At 39.8% G+C, this 21901-nt stretch overlaps 1 long non-coding RNA gene across 17 annotated transcripts; it reads left to right on the top strand.

Annotated features, from left to right (window-relative positions):
- Positions 1-9352: 9352 nt before the first annotated feature.
- LOC125536262 lies at positions 9353-16191 on the top strand. 17 transcript variants are annotated; one of them, XR_007294968.1, is made up of 11 exons: positions 9353-9717; positions 9808-9969; positions 10401-10471; positions 10573-10904; positions 10996-11045; positions 11169-11262; positions 12448-12608; positions 13258-13440; positions 13970-14058; positions 14526-14615; positions 15893-16191. It is a non-coding gene; the product is annotated as an uncharacterized LOC125536262 (long non-coding RNA). The 17 variants fall into 17 exon arrangements; XR_007294965.1 differs by having other exon boundaries at positions 10996-11017; XR_007294964.1 differs by having other exon boundaries at positions 10573-10671; positions 10785-11017.
- The last annotated feature ends 5710 nt before the right edge of the window (positions 16192-21901 follow it).

Raw genomic sequence — 21901 nt, forward strand, 5'->3', positions numbered from 1 at the left:
ACCCCTTATTCCATAGTCCATCGAATCTTTACCCAAAACTTGAAAACTTCACAACACAAAACTTAACAGAAAACTTGTAAGCTCCATTAGTATAAGAAAATAAATCACCACTTAGGTACTGTTGTGAAATCATTATAAGTTAATATTTGTGTAATACCTACTGTATTCCAACTCATCTATGGTTCATACCCTCCGATACTACTCATAGATTCATCAAAATAAGCAAACAACACATAGAAAACAGAATCTGTCAAAAACAGAACAGTATGTAGTAATCTGTATCAAACATATACTTATGGAAATAATAAAATTCTAAAATAAATTTGTGGACGTGAGGAATTTATATATTAATCATCTTCAAAAAGATTTAACTAAATATCACTCTCCAATAAAAAATGGCAGCAAATCTCGTGAGCGCTAAAGTTTCTGTTTTTTACAGCAAGATCACAAAGACTTCACCCAAGTCTTCCCAAAGGTTCTACTTGGCACAAACACTAATTAAAACATAAAACCACATCTAAAAAGAGGCATATTAATTATTTATTACTAAACAGGAACAAAAATCAAAGAACAAAAATGAAGTTGGGTTGCCTCCCAACAAGCGCTATCGTTTAACGCCCCTAGCTAGGCATGATGATTTTAATGATGCTCATATAAAAGATAGGAATTGAAACATAATGGGAGGATCATGAAGAATATGACTAGCACATTTAAGTCTAACCCACTTCCTATGCATAGGGATTTTGTGAGCAAACAACTTATGGGAACAAGAATCAACTTGCATAGGAAGGTAAAACAAGCATAGCTTCAAGATTTTCAATACATAGAGAGGAAACTTGATATTGTTGCAACTCCTACAAGCATATATTCCTCCCTCATAATAATTTTCAGTAGCATCATGAATGAATTCAACAATATAATCATCACATAAAGAACTCTTTTCATGATGCATAAGCATAGAATTTTTATTACTCTCCACATAAGCAAATTTCTTCTCATGAATAGTAGTGGGAGCAAACTCAACAAAATAACTATCATGGGATTGAAAATTCAAATCAAGATGACAAGTTTCATTGTTATAATTATTCTTTAAAGCATACGTGTCATCACAATAATCATCATAGATAGGAGGCATGCTTTCATCATAATAAATTTGCACAACAAAACTTGAGGGAGAGAAAATATCATCTTCATCAAACATAGCATCCCCAAGCTTGTGGCTTTGCATATCATTAGCATCATGGATATTCAAAGAATTCATACTAACAACATTGCAATCATGGTCATCATCTAAAGATTTAGTGCCAAACATTTTAATACATTCTTCTTCTAACACTTTGGCACAATTATCGGAATCCTTATTTTCATGAAAGAATATTAAAAAGATGAAGCATATGAGGTACCCTCAATTCCATTTTTTGTAGTTTTCTTTCATAAACTAAACTAGTGATAAAACAAGAAACTAAAAGATTCGATTGCAAGATCTAAAGATATACCTTCCAGTGCTAACCTCCCCGGCAACGGAGCCAGAAAAGAGCTTGATGTCTACTACACAACCTTCTTCTTGTAGACGTTGTTGGGCCTCCAAGTGCAGAGGTTTGTAGGACATTAGCAAATTTCCCTCAAGTGGATGACCTAAGGTTTATCAATCCGTGGGAGGCGTAAGATGAAGATAGTCTCTCTCGAACAACCCTGCAACCAAATAACAAAGAGTCTCTTGTGTCCCCAACACACACAATACAATGGTAAATTGTATAGGTACACTAGTTCGGCGAAGAGATGGTGATACAAGTGCAATACGGATGATAGATATCAGTATTTGTAATATGAAATTATAAAAACAGCAAGGTAACTAATGATAAAAGTGAGCGTAAACGGTATTGCAATGCTAGGAAACAAGGCCTAGGGTTCATACTTTCACTAGTGCAAGTTCTCTCAACAATAATAACATAATTGGGTCATATAACTATCCCTCAACATGTAACAAAGAGTCACTCCAAAGTCACTAATAGCGGAGAACAAACGAAGAGATTATGGTAGGGTACGAAACCACCTCAAAGTTATTCTTTCTGATCGATCTATTCAAGAGTTCGTAGTAAAATAACAAGAAGCTATTCTTTCCGTTCAATCTATCCTAGAGTTCGTACTAGAATAACACCTTAAGACACAAATAAACCAAAACCCTAATGTCACCTAGATACTCCAATGTCACCTCAAGTATCCCTGGGTATGGTTATACGATATGCATCACACAATCTCAGATTCATCTATTCAACTAACACAAAGAACTTCAAAGAGTGCCCCAAAGTTTCTACCGGAGAGTCAAGACAAAAACATGTGCCAACCCCTATGCATAAGTTCACGGAACTCGCAAGTTGATCACCAAAACATACATCAAGTGGATCACATGATATCCCATTGTCACCACAGATAAGAACGTGCAAGACATACATCAAGTGTTCTCAAATCCTTAAAGACTCAATCCGATAAGATAACTTCAAAGGGAAAACTCAATTCATCACAAGAGAGTAAAGGGGGAGAAACATCATAAGATCCAACTATAATAGCAAAGCTCGTGATACATCAAGATCGTACCACCTCAAGAACACGAGAGAGAGAGAGAGAGATCAAACACATAGCTACTGGTACATACCTTCAACCCCGAGGGAGAACTAGTCCCTCCTTGTCATGGAGAGCACCAGGATGATGAAGATGGCCACCGGAGAGGGATTCCCCCCTCCGGTAGGGTGCCAGAATGGGTCTAGATTGGTTTTCGGTGGCTACAGAGGCTTCTGGCGGTGGAACTCCCGATCTATTCTGTTCCCCGATGTTTTTAGGGTATATGGATATATATAGGCGAAAGAAGTCGGTCAGGGGAGCCACGAGGGGCCCACGAGGGTGGGGGCGCGCCCAGGGGGGCAGGCGCGCCTCCCTGCCTCGTGGCCACCTCGAAGCTTCCTTGACTTCAACTCCAAGTCTCCTGGATTGCTTCCGTTCGAAAAATAAGTTCCGTGAAGTTTCAGGTCAATTGGACTCCGTTTGATTTTCCTTTTCTGCGATACTCTAAAACAAGGAAAAACAGAAACTGGCACTAGGCTCTAGGTTAATAGGTTAGTCCCAAAAATCATATAAAATAGCATATAAATGCATTAACATCCAAGGTTGATAATATAATAGCATGGAACAATAAAAAATTATAGATATGTTGGAGACGTATCAATGCACTATGAACATAAATATTGTAGAGGCTATGTTGATTTTGTTTCAACTACATGCGTGAACATGTGCCAAGTCAAGCCACTCGAATCGTTCAAAGGAGGATAAGCCCCTATCATACCACATCATAACCATTTCAATAGCATGTTGGCACACAAGGTAAACCATTATAAACTCCTAGATAATTAAGCATGGCATAAGCAACTACGATCTCTAATTGTCATTGTAAACATGTTTCTTTTATAATAGGCTGAATCAGGAACGATGAACTAATCATATTTACAAAAACAAGAGCGGTCGAGTTCATACCAGCTTTTCTCATCTCAATCAGTTCATCATATATCATCATTATTGCCTTTCAGTTACACGACCAAATAGTGTGGATAATAATAATAGTGCACATGCATTGGACTAAGATGGAATCTACAAGCATTCAATTCAAGAGAGAAGACAAGGTAATATGGGCTCTTTGTTAGATCAACAATAATGCATATAATAGCCACTCAACATTTTCATTATGGTCTTATCCTCTCGACCCCCAAAGGAAAGAAATAAAACAAAACTATTTACACGGGAAAGCTCCCAACAAGCAAAAGAAGAACGAGAAATCTTTTTGGGTTTTCTCTTAATTACTACTACAAGCATGGAAAGTAAACTAACTAAAAGCTACAACTATTTTTTTGGTTTTTCTTAAGGTTTTTCAAACACACAAGAAGAAAGCGAGAAAATGAAAACAAACTAGCATGGATGATACAATGAAAAAGTATGAGCACCGACAACTGGCATGAGTGTGTGAACATGAATGTAATGTCGGTGAGAGATACGTACTCCCCCAAGCTTAGGCTTTTGGCCTAAGTTGGTCTATGCCCATGGATCAAAGTTGTAGCTGGGGTCGTACTGAGATGCAACAGCAATTGCCTGATGAGCTGCAGCTTGGAGGCGAGCTGCCTCCGCCCTCCTCTCTTACTCGGTCGCCTCCTCCCTCGTTATAACATATCTCCCTTTTGCCTGAAAGTCAAAGAAAGCAGGAGCAGGGAGAGCGACATGGTAGGTGCGTCGTCTGTCGAAGATTAGTGATACGTCTCCAACGTATCTATAATTTTTTATTGTTCTGTGCTATATTATATCCTGTTTTGGACATTATTGGGCTTTATTATACACTTTTATATTATTTTTGGGACTAACCTATTAACCGGAGGCCCAGCCCCGAATTGCTGTTTTTTGCCTATTTCAGAGTTCTGCAGAAAAAGAATATCACGGAATGAAACCTTCGGGAACATGATTTTCGGAACGAACATGATCCACAGGACTTGGACCCTACGTCAAGAAAGCAACCAGGAGGGCACGAGGTAGGGGGCGCGCCTACTCCCCCCCAGGCGCGCCCTCCACCCTCGTGGGGTCCACGTTGCTCCACCGACATACTTCTTCGTCCTATATATACCTACGTACCCCCAAACTACCAGATATGGAGCCAAAACCCTAATTCCACCGCCGCAACCTTCTGTACCCGTGAGATCCCATCTTGGGGCCTTTTCCGGAGCTCCGCCGAAGGGGGCATCGATCACGGAGGGCTTCTACATCAACACCATAGCCTCTCCGATGAAGTGTTAGTAGTTTACTTCAGACCTTCGGGTCCATAGTTATTAGCTAGATGGCTTCCTCTCTCTTTTTAGATCTCAATACAAAGTTCTCCCCCTCTCTTGTGGGGATCTATTCGATGTAATCTTATTTTTGCGGTGTGTTTGTTGAGACCGATGAATTGTGGGTTTATGATCAAGATTATCTATGAACAATATTTGAATCTTCTCTAAATTCTTTTATGTATGATTGGTTATCTTTGCAAGTCTCTTCGAATTATCAGTTTGGTTTGGCCTACTAGATTGATCTTTCTTGCAATGGGAGAAGTGCTTAGCTTTGGGTTCAATCTTGCGGTGTCCTTTCCCAGTGACAGTAGGGGCAGCAAGGCATGTATTGTATTGTATTGTATTGTTGCCATCGCGGATAACAAGATGTTTTTTTTATCATATTGCATGAATTTATCCCTCTACATCATGTCATCTTGCTTAAGGCGTTACTCTATTTTCTTGAACTTAATACTCTAGATGCATGCTGGATAGCGGTCGATGAGTGGAGTAATAGTAGTAGATGCAGGCAGGAGTCGGTCTACTTGTCTTGGACGTGATGCCTATATACATGATCATACCTAGATACTCTCATAACTATGCTCAATTCTGTCAATTGCTCAACAGTAATTCGTTCACCCACCGTAAAATACTTATGCTCTTGAGAGAAGCCACTAGTGAAACCTATGGCCCCCGGGTCTATCTTCATCATATTAATGTTCCAATACTTAGTTATTTCCTTTGCTTTTTAATTTGCCTTTATTTTACTTTGCATCTTTATCATAAAAATACCAAAAATAGTATCTTATCATATCTATCAGATCTCACTCTTGTAAGTGACGTGAAGGGATTGACAACCCCTTATCGCATTGGTTGCGAGGAGTTATTTGTTTTGTGCAGGTACTAGGGACTTCGCGCGTGACCTCCTACTAGATTGATACCTTGGTTCTCAAAAACTGAGGGAAATACTTATACTACTTTGCTGCATCATCCTTTCCTCTTCAAGGAAATCCAACGCAGTGCTCAAGAGGTAGCAGGGAGACATAGAGATTTGCAAAATACATACGGATCTGAATGTAGCAGACCATTGACTAAGCCTCTTCCATGAGCAAAACAAGATCAGCACTAAGACTCCATGGGTGTTAGAATCATTACAATCTAATCTAGATTATTGACTCTAGTCCAAGTGGGAGACTGAAGGAAATATGCCCTAGAGATAATAAAGTTGTTATTTTATATTTCCTTATTCATGATAAATGTTTATTATTCATGCTAGAATTGTATTGATCGGAAACCTAAATACATGTGTGAATACATAGACAAACAATGTGTCCCTAGTGAGCCCCTACTTGACTAACTCGTTGATCAAATATGGTTAAGGTTTCCTGACCGTGGACACGAGTTGTCATTTGATAACGGGCTCACATCATTAGGAGAACGATGTGATGGACAAGACCCATCCGTTAGCTTAGCATAATGATCGTTCACTTTTATTGCTATTGCTTCCTTCATGTCAAATATATATTCCTTCGACTATGAGATTATGCAACTCCCGGATACCGAAGGAATGCCTTAATCAAACTTCACAACGTAACTGGATGATTATAAATATGCTCTACAGGTATCTCCGAAGGTGTTTGTTGAGTTGGCATAGATCGAGATTAAGATTTGTCACTCCGAGTATCGGAGAGATATCTCTCGGCCCTCTCGGTAATACACATCATAAGCTTGCAAGCAAACAACTAATGAGTTAGTCATGAGGTGATGTATTATGGAACGAGTAAAGAGACTTGCCGGTAACGAGATTAAACTAGGTATGAAGATACCGACGATCGAATCTCGGGAAAGTAACATACCGATGGACAAAGGGAATTACATATGTTGTCATAACAGTTTAATCGATAAATATCTTCGTAGAATATGTAGGAGCCAATATGAGCATCAGGGTTCCGCTATTGGTTATTGACCGAGAGGTGTCTCGGTCATGTCTACATAGTTCTCGAACCCGTAGGGACCGCACACTTAACGTTTGATGACGATATTATATTATATGAGTTAAGTGATTTGGTGACCGAATATTGTTGGGAGTCCCGGATGAGATCACAGACATGACGAGGAGTCCCTAAATGGTCGAGAGGTAAAGATTGATATATAGGACGATAGTATTCGGACACCAGTAGTGTTCCGTAGTGTATCGGGTATTTATCGGAGTACCGGAGGGGTTACCGAAACCTCCGGGGAGAACATATGGGCCACATGGACCATGGGAGGGGAGCACACCAGCCCACAAGGGGTGGCTCGTCCCCCTTATGAAAGGAGGCCAAATTAGAGAAGGAGAAGAGGGGGTTTGCTGCCCTCCTTTTCTTCTTCCCACTTCCCTTTTTCCTTCCGGCAATTATGGCAGGGGGGAGGCCGAATTGGGGAAGACCCCAAGTAGGATTCAACCTACTTGGGGTGCACCCCTTTGCTGCTCCTCCCTCCCTCCACCTATATATATATGTGGGGGCGCCCCTAGCACACTACTAGGTACAATGCATAAAATTGAAAATGAACGATACTAAAACTAATAATCCATCCTGGGGCCAGTACTCCGGCGGCCCCTCGCCAGCAGCTTGCTGGTGCACGACGTCTTCCCAGTGCGGAGGCAGTAATCCGCCTCCTCCGCCTCATAGAGCTTGATAACCTACAAGTATAGGGGATCACAACAGTTTTCGAGGGTAGAGTATTCAACACAAATTTATAGATTCGACACAAGGGGAGCCAAAGAATATTTGAAGGTATTAGCAACTGAGTTGTCAATTCAACCACACTTGGAGATTAATTATCTGCAGCAAAGTGATCATTAGTAAAGTAGTATGATAGTCTTGATAATAGTAGCAGCAACAACGGTAACGATAATAGTGATAGCAGTAATTTCGTAGCAAGTGTAATAGTGATGATAGCAGTAGTAACTTAGCAAGAACAATATAGGATAAATTTGTAGGCATTGGATCAGTGACTTGTTGGATGATATTCATCATGAGACAGTTATAACCTAGGGCAATACGACACTAGGTCCAGTTCATCAATGTAATGTAGGCATGTATTCCGTAAATAGTCATACGTGCTTATGGAAAGAACTTGCATGACATCTTTTGTCCTACCCTCCCGTGGTAGCGGGGTCCTATTGGAAACTAAGGGATATTAAGGCCTCCTTTTAATAGAGAACCGGAACAAAGCATTAACACACAGTAAATACATGAACTCCTCAAACTACGGTCATCACCGGGAGTGGTCCCGACTATTGTCACTCCGGGTTGATAATATAATAGCATGGAACAATAAATACCAAAAATATTATCTTATCATATCTATCAGATCTCACTTCCGTAAGTGACCGTGAAGGGATTGACAACCCCTTTATTGCATTGGTTGCGAGGATTTTATTTGTTTGTGTAGGTGCGAGGGACTCATGCGTGGCCTCCTACTGGATTGATACCTTGGTTCTCAAAAACTGAGGGAAATACTTACACTACTTTGCTGCATCACCCTTTCCTCTTCAAGGGAAAACCAACGCAGTGCTCAAGAGATAGCAATTAGTCGGTACTGAAGGAACTGATTGTTCCTCTCAACAAACTGATGACGAACCATGGAATTATAATCTAAATAAGTAGGAGGCAACTCAATATCATCTCCACGTATGGGTATCTCAAAAAAATCAGCTAAACGGGTTGCATAAATTCCACCAAAGAAATCTCCCTCAATACTATTATTGTGCAACCTACGTGCAACAATGACCCCCAAGTTATATTGTCTATCTCCTAATACAGCTCCCTTGAGAACACTAAGATCAGGAACACACATGTGACATGCCTCATCCTTACCATTTATGCATCTACCTATGAAGAGAGGAGAATAATGTATTGCAAGAAAATGAATGCTCCCTATGGTAGCTTGCGTGATTTCCCTAGATTCCCCCACAGTTATACTAGCAACAACGTCTTTATATTCAGATTTGCGAGGTTCACAAACATTACCCCACTGTGGGAGTTTACAAGCAGTATTAAAATCTTCTAAATCCATGGCATAAGATTTATCATAAAGATCAAATAGGACAGTTTGAGAATTGCGTGCTGATGTAAATTTAAACCTTCTCACAAATGAATCAGTTAAATAGAGGTACTGACGGCACTTATCTGCCACGAAGCTCTCAAGATCGGCGTTACGCACATATGCTTCAAATTCCTCCTTAATCCCTGCCCGAACCATGAAGCCCTCTGACGGTCATTCACAAGGCCGCACTTGAGCATCTCTTAGTAGTTCATTGTCCCGCTCGCGTATTACGGGCCTTGGGCCTTGCTTCCTTGAGGAACCACCTTGGTACATCTACTACCACTATAAAAGGAAGAGAGGGGTAGATTCAAACAATCACATCCATCCATCATCAACATCTAATGACCCTTAATCCTTAAATGTTTAAGGCTACCAACCACGCTTTAAGCCACCACAATCCATCGATTGCTAATCTGCCCCGCCATTAAAAAAAACCGCTGCCCGCACACGATCGCACGACCTCTCTCGCCCCTCCTCCTCCTCCTCCTGCGCCCTTCGCTGCCTCCCACAACCTCGGGCTGCCATTAGCCGCACGAGCTGCCCCGTCGCGCCCGGAGCCGCCTCCCGCCTCCCGCAGCCGCCGCCGGTCGCCACGCCCGTCGCACCCGGGAGCTGCCCCGCCGGCTTTGGCACGGGTCACCGCGACCATCGCCCCGGGAACCGCCGCCGGTCGCCGCGGCGCCCGTCGCCCCGGGAGCCCGCCCTGCCGGCCCTTCGCCGCCTCCCTTCGCCGCGTGTCGCTGCCGCCGGAGCTGTCCTTCTCTGCTTCCCGGCGGCCTTAATGCAAGTAAGTTTCTTTGGACAGACTGATTAGTTTGATTAGTTTCATCAGCAAAATTATGTGAAAGCTACTGTTGGCATAAACCTGTCTATACAGCCTATAGGGAATCGCGGACTTTGTGTGCCTGTACGAATTTGCTGGAGAGCCACCATGGGCGCTCTGGCGGCTCTGGTTGACACCACGTTCTTCACCTCTTCTCTGGCGAGGAAAACATTGCACACACGGATTGAGGAATGAGGACCCGCCCATATCTTGCGAGTAGTAAATCTTTCTTCCCACCCATATCTTGACAGATTTGGCCACAAAATTATCCATCTCGAATACCTGAAACTGCAAGCATCAGACCAAGCTAAGCATGATATTCAAAGAATATGCAACTTTCCTACATGATTCAGTTTCTATAATTTCCTATTGCTGAACTTTACACTGGATTTTGTTCATGCATTTGGGCTCTATAGTGCTACATTACAGTTCTGCTCAGGGGATTTTGTTCATGCATGACTCACTGTACAATATTTAGATAGTCATAATGTATGTCAGTACAACATTTTTCAAAGGGCGAACTTGATTTGATTTTCTTGCCTTGGTGGATTTACCATAGCCAAACTTTCACTTTACCAAGTACAGTCGATTACTTTTCCTGAACTCTATTTACTTGGAATCAAATTCACTTTCAGTTTCAATTTCAGAAACAGTCTTGCAATCAAGCTCTCTTCATTTGAAGTTCACAAATTGGCTGGTCCTTGAAAAGAATGCAGAGGTACCATTGTATGAAGTTGACTATTTGTAAGGAGAAGAAATTACTAGCTTCATTTCAACTAATCTTTTTTGCATCCTTCCTGTTTCCACCGGAGGGCATAGATGTACAGGTGTTCAACCTGAGGCGTCATTATTGCAACACTCATATGTGATTTTGAGCCAAAGCATGCCAAGGGCATGCAAATGAGTCGGATAACTAAGGTCCAAGAGCTTGCTTATCTTATGTGGATCAATTCATTTCTATGACATGAGCTCTGTAACCCAGATGATGCAGCTAGACTAATGACGGCTATTCACTGTGCTCATGATGCAAGAAATGTTGCGAACAGTTCAGATGCCCGTTCTCCGCCCATGTGCAGAACATACATTAACATCACAGTGAGTTATCATTGATCGCCTACAATGATGCAGCCACTTCCTTGAGATTAGACATGGTAAAATGTTCGTGCATATACCCTTCTCTTTTGAAAATTTGAGTCATGACAATATTTGTATGATTTTCTGTTGGACAACGCTGATGAGAAGGGAAGCACTGAAATATTTGAAGGTTCGCTTCCTGGCTCATTTTAATTTAGGTGGGAATTTGTTTATCAGCCAAAATCTGTCTTTTGGTGATTTATTTTGTCTTTGTGATTGCAGCCAAAGAAGTAGCATTAATTCTATTACCTGATAAATTAGTATGCTTTTTGTTGCTACAGTTGTAATCCAATGTGTACATAAAAGAGGAATCAAAGCAGATTGTCTTCATGAAGACACTTCATCGGATATGGGACATCATTCAGGACTTCAGATGTCAGTTCTTGCTTCCAGATTATCTGAGTAATGGTGTATGCAATTTGTGCTTGTCCAAATCTGTTCATGTGCATTCCTTTCATATCTCACTTGGAACTTTAGACATGTCAACTGATCTTTGCCAAAGAAACTTTTAGTGAACAGTGGACACATGTTCTTTTCAGTTCTATGAAATAGCAGTTTGTCTAATGTATTAGCAATTAGAAACTTTTGATGATTGATCTAAAGAAGAGATTCATTCTTGTAAGTGTTACTTGGGTAGCTATACCATACATAGCTTATTTTTGATCCAGATGTGCAGTTTAAGCTAATGCAACAACTTTGAAAGGCATGTATCATGTTCTTTTTCTTTAAAGCTGTTTTTGCTATGTTACCCCTTCTTTTCTTCTAATGTCAGTAGTAACGATGCTCAACAATTACATGATAGAATACTAGCGACGATGCATTTTATTTCACTGATCCACTTATCAGTATGTACTATACTATTCACATGTAGTAATAGCGCAATATGGTTGATATTTTTTTCTGTAGTATGTTCTGTGCTATTTGTGTCAGGTAGCACGGCTCACACATATTACCTCCACTCGGAAATAACTGACATGGTTTTAGTTCAAATTTGGTTTTAGTTCAAATTTGAACTGCGTCAGTTATTTTCGAACGGAGGGAGTACATGATTAGTGAAAATATTTTAGGCTTTTGGGTTTGTAATTCCTGGTGTCAAGCAACATATTCGCACATGAGATATTTATAAGTTACTTCGAAAAGTTAATTGTATATATTAATATTAGCTTGAAACCTAAGTATGAAATATATATTTTAGTATTTTTGTGCATTGGTTGATACGTGTGTTGCACGTGCATGATTACTATATAAAAGACGTCAATCAATACTCTCCGCTTCTATCCACAAATTCTTATACACAGGAACCTGTGGATGCTCTTCCTCACAGGACATCTTCTTTTTGATTATTCCCAACAAGATTGACATTTTGTTGTGCTTCTTGATATGTTGTTGGATGCATTTTCTAGCATGATAGTGTTTGTGTGCTTTTACTATGAAATGGACAGTAAAACCGAATTCCTTTTTTCTTAGAATTAGATTGTTATATGTTGCACAGTAGACCACATCTCTTGTCAAGATTATTTGGTCAATAGTTCTCAATCCTTCTTGCTTCTCTGTTTCCAGCATTTCGTCCAAGGATACCGTGCATCTCTAATCCAGCATAAGGAGGAGCTGTAGGATGTCATTGCTAAAGCCGAGGCCAAATCTGCGACTTCCTGGTGTGACACATATCTGCTCAAGGCTCTCTGTACACAAGTCGAGCCTACGCCAGATGACCCTCAATGGTACAATATCCATCAACCATACGTAGACATAGATATTATGTCCTCTATTTTTTCCTTTGCTCTGGTGGCCGCGCCGCCCACGACCCTGGCGATTTCAAATTCAATGTTACTTGCAATTCTGATCAGTTCGAATACTTACCAACTAGCATGATTATTGAAGATCCATTTATTCCCTCTCTACTGAAATATGTAACATGATTTACTATACTAGCATTGTAGTCAGTTTCATTGTTATATTTTGCAGTTTAGATAGTGGTCAATTAAGTTAGCTAAGTTTAGCTCAGCAATCACCATAATAGTTTCTGTTCTTTCCACAAGTCACTTGCATCCAACTTTAATGAGCGCTTCAAGCCATATCCATCTGACGGTACAAAAGATTTCTTGGGACGGATATCTACGAAAGTCAGTCATGTTCCTTGATTGTACTCTTAAGCTATTAGTGTTCTCTAACTTATTGCCTATTCATGTATGGTACCACTTTTTCCCTATCAAGGATATGTGAGCCTATTAACCTTATGTTGTCTGTCATTGTCAGATTTAGAACCCAACAAAGAAATATGGCAGAAATTTGCATGTTAATCTTTCTTGTGCGGGTTCAAGATATAAATGGTTGATGCTTCTTTGCCCTGAGTGTGTAAACTTGATGTAGGCAAACATGGCCTTAAAGCACAAGAAATACCCACGGACGTGAGTGCGGTCTGCGGCCCCGCCTGCCACTCCTCTGCTCAGCCACCATCGCCGCCACGTTGAGGCCCTCACCAGCAAGCAGTATGCTTTCTCGTGAGCTAGCTTCTTCAATGCATGCTTCTCTGAATTTCTACAAGCTAAATTGGTACATGCTTCTATTCGCAAAAAAAAAAGAATTAGTACATGCTTCTCTGAATGTTGGCCTGCCAATTGGTATTGGATTCTTGTATGTTATGATTTGCCCAATCTGCTCTTCCTACACCCATGGATAGGACAAGAAAAAAATAGAAAGCATGAAAGATGTCAATCAATACTTTCTGCTGGATATATCAATTGTTGTAGCTTTTCTTACACCCATGCGCCACATTCTAAATTCTGAAGGCTCCGGTTGGAATTCCCGTTCCGTTCATACGTTGCAATTTACTGTTTTAGTTCAAAATTTAGAAACTGAATTATGTGTATAGTTATTCTCATGTCCACCATATGAACTCTACATGTGTACTTCTTCTCATGTTGAACTGATGTGTGATATTGGGTCTTTGCATTTTCAATCGCTTTGCATTTTCTTCATGATTTGGTGCATGTGGCTTTCAGATAATTTGTAACAAACCAATTCATATTTTCGTCGAACTTGAATCATTTGCTTTTTTATAATGGTTGGAGATGTGGTGTAGGAGGATCAACAGCTAACGGCAAATGCACCAGCGAGCCCCGAGTGCGGTGGCCCGTGCAACATGAAGAAGACCATTCAGACAATGGGGAGGTACGCCGTACACAAATAGCCAATTACGCAAGGGGATGTGCAAGTCTGCATTTCCGAGTTATCTCTTTTAGCACTAGCGATTAAATGGTCTGTAGCTGGTCAGGCGTGCTTGCCTAAAATGTACTTTGGTAGTTGCTAGAGCCATGCTAGCTTCATATGTTGTTCTTGCAGCCTCAACTAGCTAATTCTATTTAAAGAAAATGTTGTTCTATCCTTCTAATTACTGTTATTCAGATCTTCTTTTCTTTTTTCTGTTGTCATTCAGAGTACAAATATTATGAGAATTTCAAGAATTTTGTCATATCTTTCTCCCAGTTACCTTAATTTGGTAAATTGTGTTGTAGTTCATCGTTTTTCTTTTCATAAAAGCCTACTTTAAAGCTGTGTAAAACCATTATTTCCTTTGAGTTTGCCGTGGAGGTGAGTTGGGAACCTGTTTTTTTAACTTGGTGGATGCACTGTTGTAGTGACGAAGACTTGCCTGAATGTTGCTTTCCTCCGCGTGGAGTGCTTAGAATTCTCAAAGGCATCAATAAGTCCCGGAGGAGATTGACAAGGTGCAGGCAAGACCGCTGATCTCAAGCTAATTGTTGTCTTTTTCCATCTGAACATTTTCTTATTTGGAGTTGCAGTCGATTTATGGTGTATCAACCAACTTGGCTTAGGTTGTATTGTAGTTGGTTTGGTTGCATCAACCAACAAGGTTTATGATCTATTGCAGTTGGTTTGGTATCATCAGCTGACTGGCCAGTTGGAAAATCAGCGGGGGAAACATGTATTGTGTGCTCCCCTCGCATCCAGAGTTTAGGCCTCCTTTGGTTTAGAGGAATCTTGTAGGAATTTCATAGGATAGGATTTCTATAGGAAAAATTCCTTTAGAGCCCTTTGGTTTGTAGGAATCCTATTCCTATGGAGGAATTCTTCCTATCCCCCACATTTCATAGGAAAATAAACATTAGCCTAGACTACAACAACAACAAAGCCTTTAGTCCCAAACAAGTTGGGGTAGGCTAGAGGTGAAACCATAAGATCTCGCAACCAACTCATGGCTCGGGCACATGGATAGCAAGCTTCCACTCCCATGTCAAATTCGGTCTACCCGCCCTCTCTTGACATTCTCTGCATGCTTTAGTTGTCCTCTATACACTGAAGCTTCTGGAGGCCTGCGCTGAATATGCCCAAACCATCTCAGACGATGTTGGACAAGCTTCTCTTCAATTGGTGCTACCCCAACTCTATCTCGTATAAAACATCTCCATAAGAGCGGCTGAGTTTTTACGTTGGCTCGCCAAGCCTATCACAACCCTCCTCCTTTACCCGGGCTTGGGACCGGCTATGTTGAGACAACATAGGCGGAGTTAAACATTAGCCTAGACTCAATGACAAAAATCCTATGATGTGAATCAAAGGGCATCTCCTTTCCTATTCCTACTCATAGGATTTGAGATACATGTCATCTCATTTCCTATGACTTTCCTATTCCTAAAATTTTCCTACCCTATGAACCAAAGGAGATCTGCTATTTTTCAAAAAAGTGGGACACGTTGGATGGTCGATGTGAGGTTCTCTTAAGTAAAAATTCCTCATTTGTCCGTTCTGATAGTATGATGGAATTTTATTGATAAGAACCTACAGTTCCTTTGGTAAGTTTGAGTTAGGGGTTCCATATATATGCGCCAAGAAAGTATGTAGGGAAATCATGATATGATTTTTTTGCAGTGCCTACACTGAAAATGTAAATTGTGGCATGCATGCCTTTTATGTGTTTTAGGATTTGGAGGATTGCTCTATAAACAAAATTCCTTATTCTGCACTTCTCTGCTTTGCTTAGCAGGAATTCTTGTTGGAAAGAGCGAAGGCATGGTTTGCATGACATTATCCTCAATGGGCTGGAGATAGCGGGGATAATTGTTATTGATGGCAAATATAAAAATGTTGATACTTGATTTTCTCGCCCAACATCTTCACTTCTGTGAACGAGATTTGATTTTCTCATAGTAATAGTTCTTTATTTTTGTTGATACATAAATGGTTCTTTACTGAACAGTAATTGTATGTGCGTATGGAGAATGGTGACGAACCTTTAAAATAATCCATTGTCCAACAAGGGGATTCTAATTTCTGATTAGATTATACTATAACAATATGATTAGCAAAATTTCAAATGGTTGTACATTTGACACATACTGCAATGGGCCAAAGCCCGCTTGGAAATTTTGTTCAAATACTGAAATTCATTTACAGGAGATTATATTCATTTGGGCGCTACGCATTTAGGTAAGAGATTATATAAATAACACAAAGATGTGCGATATTTGTTTCAACGAGAATGTTCATAATGAAGAATGATAATCAAATTATTTTTATAAGTCAAGAATTAGGTATCATGCACTTTGTATGAAATTCAAAAAAAAATCAAGAAATCTATCTATATTTTGTTAAAAAAATTCATGTTTGATATGTGCGTTGCACGTGCACGCTTACTAGTTTTCCTAAACATATTTCTTCCTCTAAAAAAATTTCTGAAATTTTTAGTAACTTAAAATAAAAGTGAACCAAACTCAACAAAATTGATACTCCCTCCTTCCATCTATATAGGGCCTAATGTGTTTTTCGAGGTTAACTTTGACCAAATGTTAGAGCAATAATATATGACATGCAACTTACACAAAGCATACCATCAAATTCGTATGTAAAAGGAGATTTCAATGATATAATTTTCACATTATGCATGTTATGTACTATTAATCTTGTCAATAGTCAAAGGCGGCCTTAAAAAAAGCATTAGGCCCTATATACATGGAAGGAGGGAGTAGCAACTACTCCTACAAGTGTCTAGAGGCCATATCATGCATTAAAATTACTTTTGACCACATAAATTTGACATGCAAGCTCAAGAACAAGGGCACCTAAGCAGCAAAAATTTGCAATGAATAAAACACTATAATAAAAGCTAATTGGACCATTGGAGGAGTCACATACCAAAGAACAATCCTCCAAAATAGTTTTGTGAGAGGAGCTTTGAGCAAGGAGATCGAAAATGACAGCAAGATGAGCAAGAACTCGAGTTTGAGCTAGCTAGTGATTTTTTCTGGAGCAAGACGAAGTGTGTGGGTGCAAGGATAAGTGGAGGGGACCCATGTGGGGTCCACGAGGCAGGGGGCGCGCCCAGGGGGTGGGCATGCCCTCCACCCTCGTGGGCACGTGGCTGCTTCACCTGATGTGTTCTCAGTGCCAGATATTCTCAAATATTCTAGAAAAAATCATATTTAATTTTCAGAGCATTTGGAGAACTTTTATTTTTGGGGTATTTTTTATTGCATGGATAATTCAGAAAAACGGACATAAATACTATTTTTGCATTATTTGACATAAATAACAGAAAGTAAAAAGAGGGTACAGAGAGTTGTAATTTCTAACTTCATCCATCTCATGCTCGTCAAAAGGAATCCACTAACAAGGTTGATCAGATCTTGTTAACAAACTCATTTCGAATAACATGAAACCAGAGAAATTTTGACTAACACTAGGTTACCTCTACGGGGATATGCACATCCCCAACAAAAAGAATATCATATTTCTTCTTGACAGTAGGAAGAGGAAATTCAAAACCTTCAATAGTGATTGTTGAAAATTTTCCAATAGAATTGATACTGTGGACTTGAGGTTGTTTCCTCGAAAAGCGTACGGTATGCTCATTACCATTAACATTAAAAGTGACATTGCCTTTGTTGCAATCAATAACAGCCCCTATAGTATTCAAAAAGGGTCTTTCAAGAATAATAGACATACTATCGTCCTCGGGAATATCAAGAATAACAAAGTCCGTTAAAATAGTAACGTTTGCAACCATAACAGGCACATCCTCACAAAAACCGACAGGTATAGCAGTTGATTTGTCAGCCATTTGCAAAGATATTTAAGTAGGTGTCAACTTATTCAAATCAAGTCTACGATATAAAGAGAGAGGCATAACACTAACACCGGATCCAAGATCACATAAAGTAGTTTTAACATAGTTTCTTTTAATGGAGCATGGTATAGTTGGTACTCCTGGATCTCCAAGTTTCTTTGGTATTCCACCCTTAAAAGTATAATTAGCACAGCATGGTGGAAAATTCAGCTTCCGGTATCTTTCTCTTATTAGTAACAACTTCCTTCATATACTTAGCATAAGGATTCATTTTAAGCATATCAGTCAAACGCATATGCAAAAAGATAGGTCTAATCATTTCAGCAAAGCGCTCAAAATCCTTGTCATCCTTTTTCTTGGATGGTTTAGGAGGAAAAGGCATGGGTTTCTGAACCCATGGTTCTCTTTCTTTGCCATGCTTCCTAGCAACAAAGTCTCTTATCATAACGTTGATTCCTTGATTGTGGGTTATCAAGATCAACAACAGGTTCAATCTCTACATCATTGTCATTGCTAGGTTGAGCATCAATATGAACATCATCATTAACATTATCACTAGTTTCATGTTCATTACCAGATTGTGTTTCGGCATCAGAAATAGAGATATCGTTGGGGTTCTCAGGTGTGCCAACAACAGGTTCACTAGAAGCATGCGAAGTTCTACCATTTTTCTTTTTCTTCCTCTTAGAAGGACTAGGTGCATCAATATTAATTCTCTGAGAATCTTGCTCAATTCTCTTAGGATGGCCCTCAGGATACAAAGGTTCCTGAGTCATTTTACCCCCTCTAGTCATAACTCTAACATCATTATCATTTTTCTTATTATTTAATTCATTGAGCAAATCATTCTGAGCTTTAAGTACTTGTTCTACTTGAGTGGTAACCATAGAAGCATGTTTACTAATAAGTTTAAGTTCACCTTTAACTCTAGACATATAATCACTCAAGTGTTCAAACATATCAGCATTGCATTTAAATTGTGTACCAACATAAGCATTGAAGTTTTCTTGTTTAACCATAAAGTCATCATACTCATCCCAGCATTGGCTAGCAAACTTAGTAAATGGGATTTCACATTTATCAAATCTATAGAGAGAATTTACCTTTACTACCTGTGTCGGGTTATCAAGACCATGTATTTCTTCAATAGGTGGTAAATTCTTAACATCTTCAGCTTTAATACCTTTTTCTTTCATAGATTTCTTTGCCTCTTGCATATCTTCAGGATTGAGAAATAGAATACCCCTTTTCTTTGGAGTTGGCTTAGGAGTTGGTTCAGGAAGTGTCCAATTATTTTCATTAGTCAACATATTATTCAATAGTAATTCAGCTTGATCAACAGTTCTTTCCCTGAAAACACAACCAGCACAACTATCCAGGTGATCTTTGGAAGCATCGGTTAATCCATTATAAAATATATCAAGTATTTCATTTTTCTTAAGAGGATGATCACACAAAGCATTAAGTAATCGGAGAAGCCTCCCCCAAGCTTGTGGGAGGCTCTCTTCTTCAATTTGCACAAAATTATATATTTCCCTTAAGGCAGCTTGTTTCTTATGAGCGGGGAAATATTTAGCAGAGAAGTAATAAATCATATCCCGGGGACTACGCACACAACCAGGATCAAGAGAATTAAACCATGTTTTAGCATCACCCTTTAATGAGAACGGAAACAACTTAAGGATAAAGTAATGATGAGTTTTCTCATCATGAGTAAACAGGGTGGCTATATCATTTAATTTAGTAAGATGTGCCACAACAGTTTCAGATTCATAGCCATAAAAAGGAACAGATTCAACCAAAGTAATTAACTCAGGATCGACAGAGAAATCATAATCCTTATCAGTAATAAAGATAGGTGAAGTAGCAAAAGCAGGGTCATATTTCATTCTAGCATTCAAAGAATTTTCTTTAAGCTTAGCTAATAATTTCTTAAGATCAGATATATCATTGCAAGCTAAGAAGTCTCTAGCAGTTTCTTCATCCATAACATAACACTCATGCACAATAGGCAATTCATATCTAGGGGGAGAATCTTCATCATCACTTTCATCAATATTATCAGTTTCAATAATTTCATTATCTCTAGCCCAAGCAAGTTGTTCATCAAGAAATTCACCTAGTGGCACAGTAGTATCAAGCGTAGAAGTAGTTTCATCATAAGTATCATGCAAAGCTGAAGTGACATCATCAATAACATGCGACATATCAGAATGAATAGCAGGAGTAGGTGTCGCAAGTTTACTCAAAACAAAAGGTGAATCAAGTGCAGAGCTAGATGGCAGTTCCTTACCTCCCCTCGTAGTTGAGGGAAAAATCTTGGTTCTTTGATCTTTCAAGTTCTTCATAGTGATCAGTAGATATAAATCCCAAGTGACTCAAAGAATAGAGCTATGCTCACCGGCAACGGCGCCAGAAAATAGTCTTGATAACCCACAAGTATAGGGGATCGCAACAGTTTTCGAGGGTAGAGTATTCAACCCAAATTTATTGATTCGACACAAGGAGAGCCAAATAATATTCTCAAGTATTAGCAGCTGAGTTGTCAATTCAACCACACCTGGAAACTTAATATCTGCAGCAAGGTATTTAGTAGCAAAGTAATATGATAGTAGTGGTAACGGTAGCAAAAGTAATATTTTTGGTTTTATGGTGATTGTAACAGTAGCAACGGAAAAGTAAATAAGCGAAGAACAATATAGGAAAAGCTCATAGGCAATGGATCAGTGATGGATAATTATGTCGGATGCGATCGATCATGCAACAGTTATAACATAGGGTGACACAGAACTAGCTCCAGTTCATCAATGTAATGTAGGCATGTATTCCGAATATAGTCATATGTGCTTATGGAAAAGAACTTGCATGACATCTTTTGTCCTACCCTCCCGTGGCAGCGGGGTCCTATTGGAAACTAAGGGATATTAAGGCCTCCTTTAAATAGAGTACCGAACCAAAGCATTAACACATAGTGAATACATTAACTCCTCAAACTACGGTCATCACCGGTAAGTATCCCGATTATTGTCACTTCGGGGTTAATGGATCATAACACATAATAGGTGACTATAGACTTGCAAGATAGGATCACGAACTCACATATATTCATGAAAACATAATAGGTTCAGATCTGAAATCATGGCACTCGGGCCCTAGTGACAAGCATTAAGCATAGCAAAGTCATAGCAACATCAATCTCAAAACATAGTGGATAATCAAACCCTAACAAACTAACTCGGTTACATGATAAATCTCATCCAACCCATCACCGTCCAGCAAGCCTACAATGGAATTACTCACGCACGGTAGTGAGCATCATGAAATTGGTGATGGAGGAAGGTTGATGATGATGATGGCGACGGATTCCCCTCTCCGGAGCCCCGCACGGACTCCAGATCAGCCCTCCCGAGAGAGTTTAGGGCTTGGTGGCGGTTCCGTATCGTAAAACGCGATGAATCCTTCTCTTTGATTTTTTTCTCTCCGAACACGAATATATGGAGTTAGAGTTGAGGTCGGTGGAGCGTCAGGGGGCCCACAAGGCAAGGGGGCGCGCTGAGGGGGTAGGTGCGCCCCCACCCTCGTGGACAGGGTGTGGGCCCCCTGGCGTGGACTATTCTTCTAGTATTTTTTATATATTCCAAAAATAATCTCCGTTGATTTTTAGGTCATTCCGAGAACTTTTATTTCTACACAAAAATAACACCATGGCAATTCTGCTGAAAACATCGTCAGTCCAGGTTAGTTCCATTCAAATCATGCAAGTTAGAGTCCAAAACAAGGGCAAACGTGTTTGGAAAAGTAGATACGACGGAGACGTATCAACTCCCCCAAGCTTAAACCTTTGCTTGTCCTCAAGCAATTCAGTTGATAAACTGCAAGTGATAAAGAAAAAACCGGTACTTTTTGAGCCACCAATTTAACAAGTACCTC

This window comes from Triticum urartu, chromosome 2 (genome assembly GCF_003073215.2).
Source record: "Triticum urartu cultivar G1812 chromosome 2, Tu2.1, whole genome shotgun sequence".
NCBI classification, from domain to species: domain Eukaryota; kingdom Viridiplantae; phylum Streptophyta; class Magnoliopsida; order Poales; family Poaceae; genus Triticum; species Triticum urartu.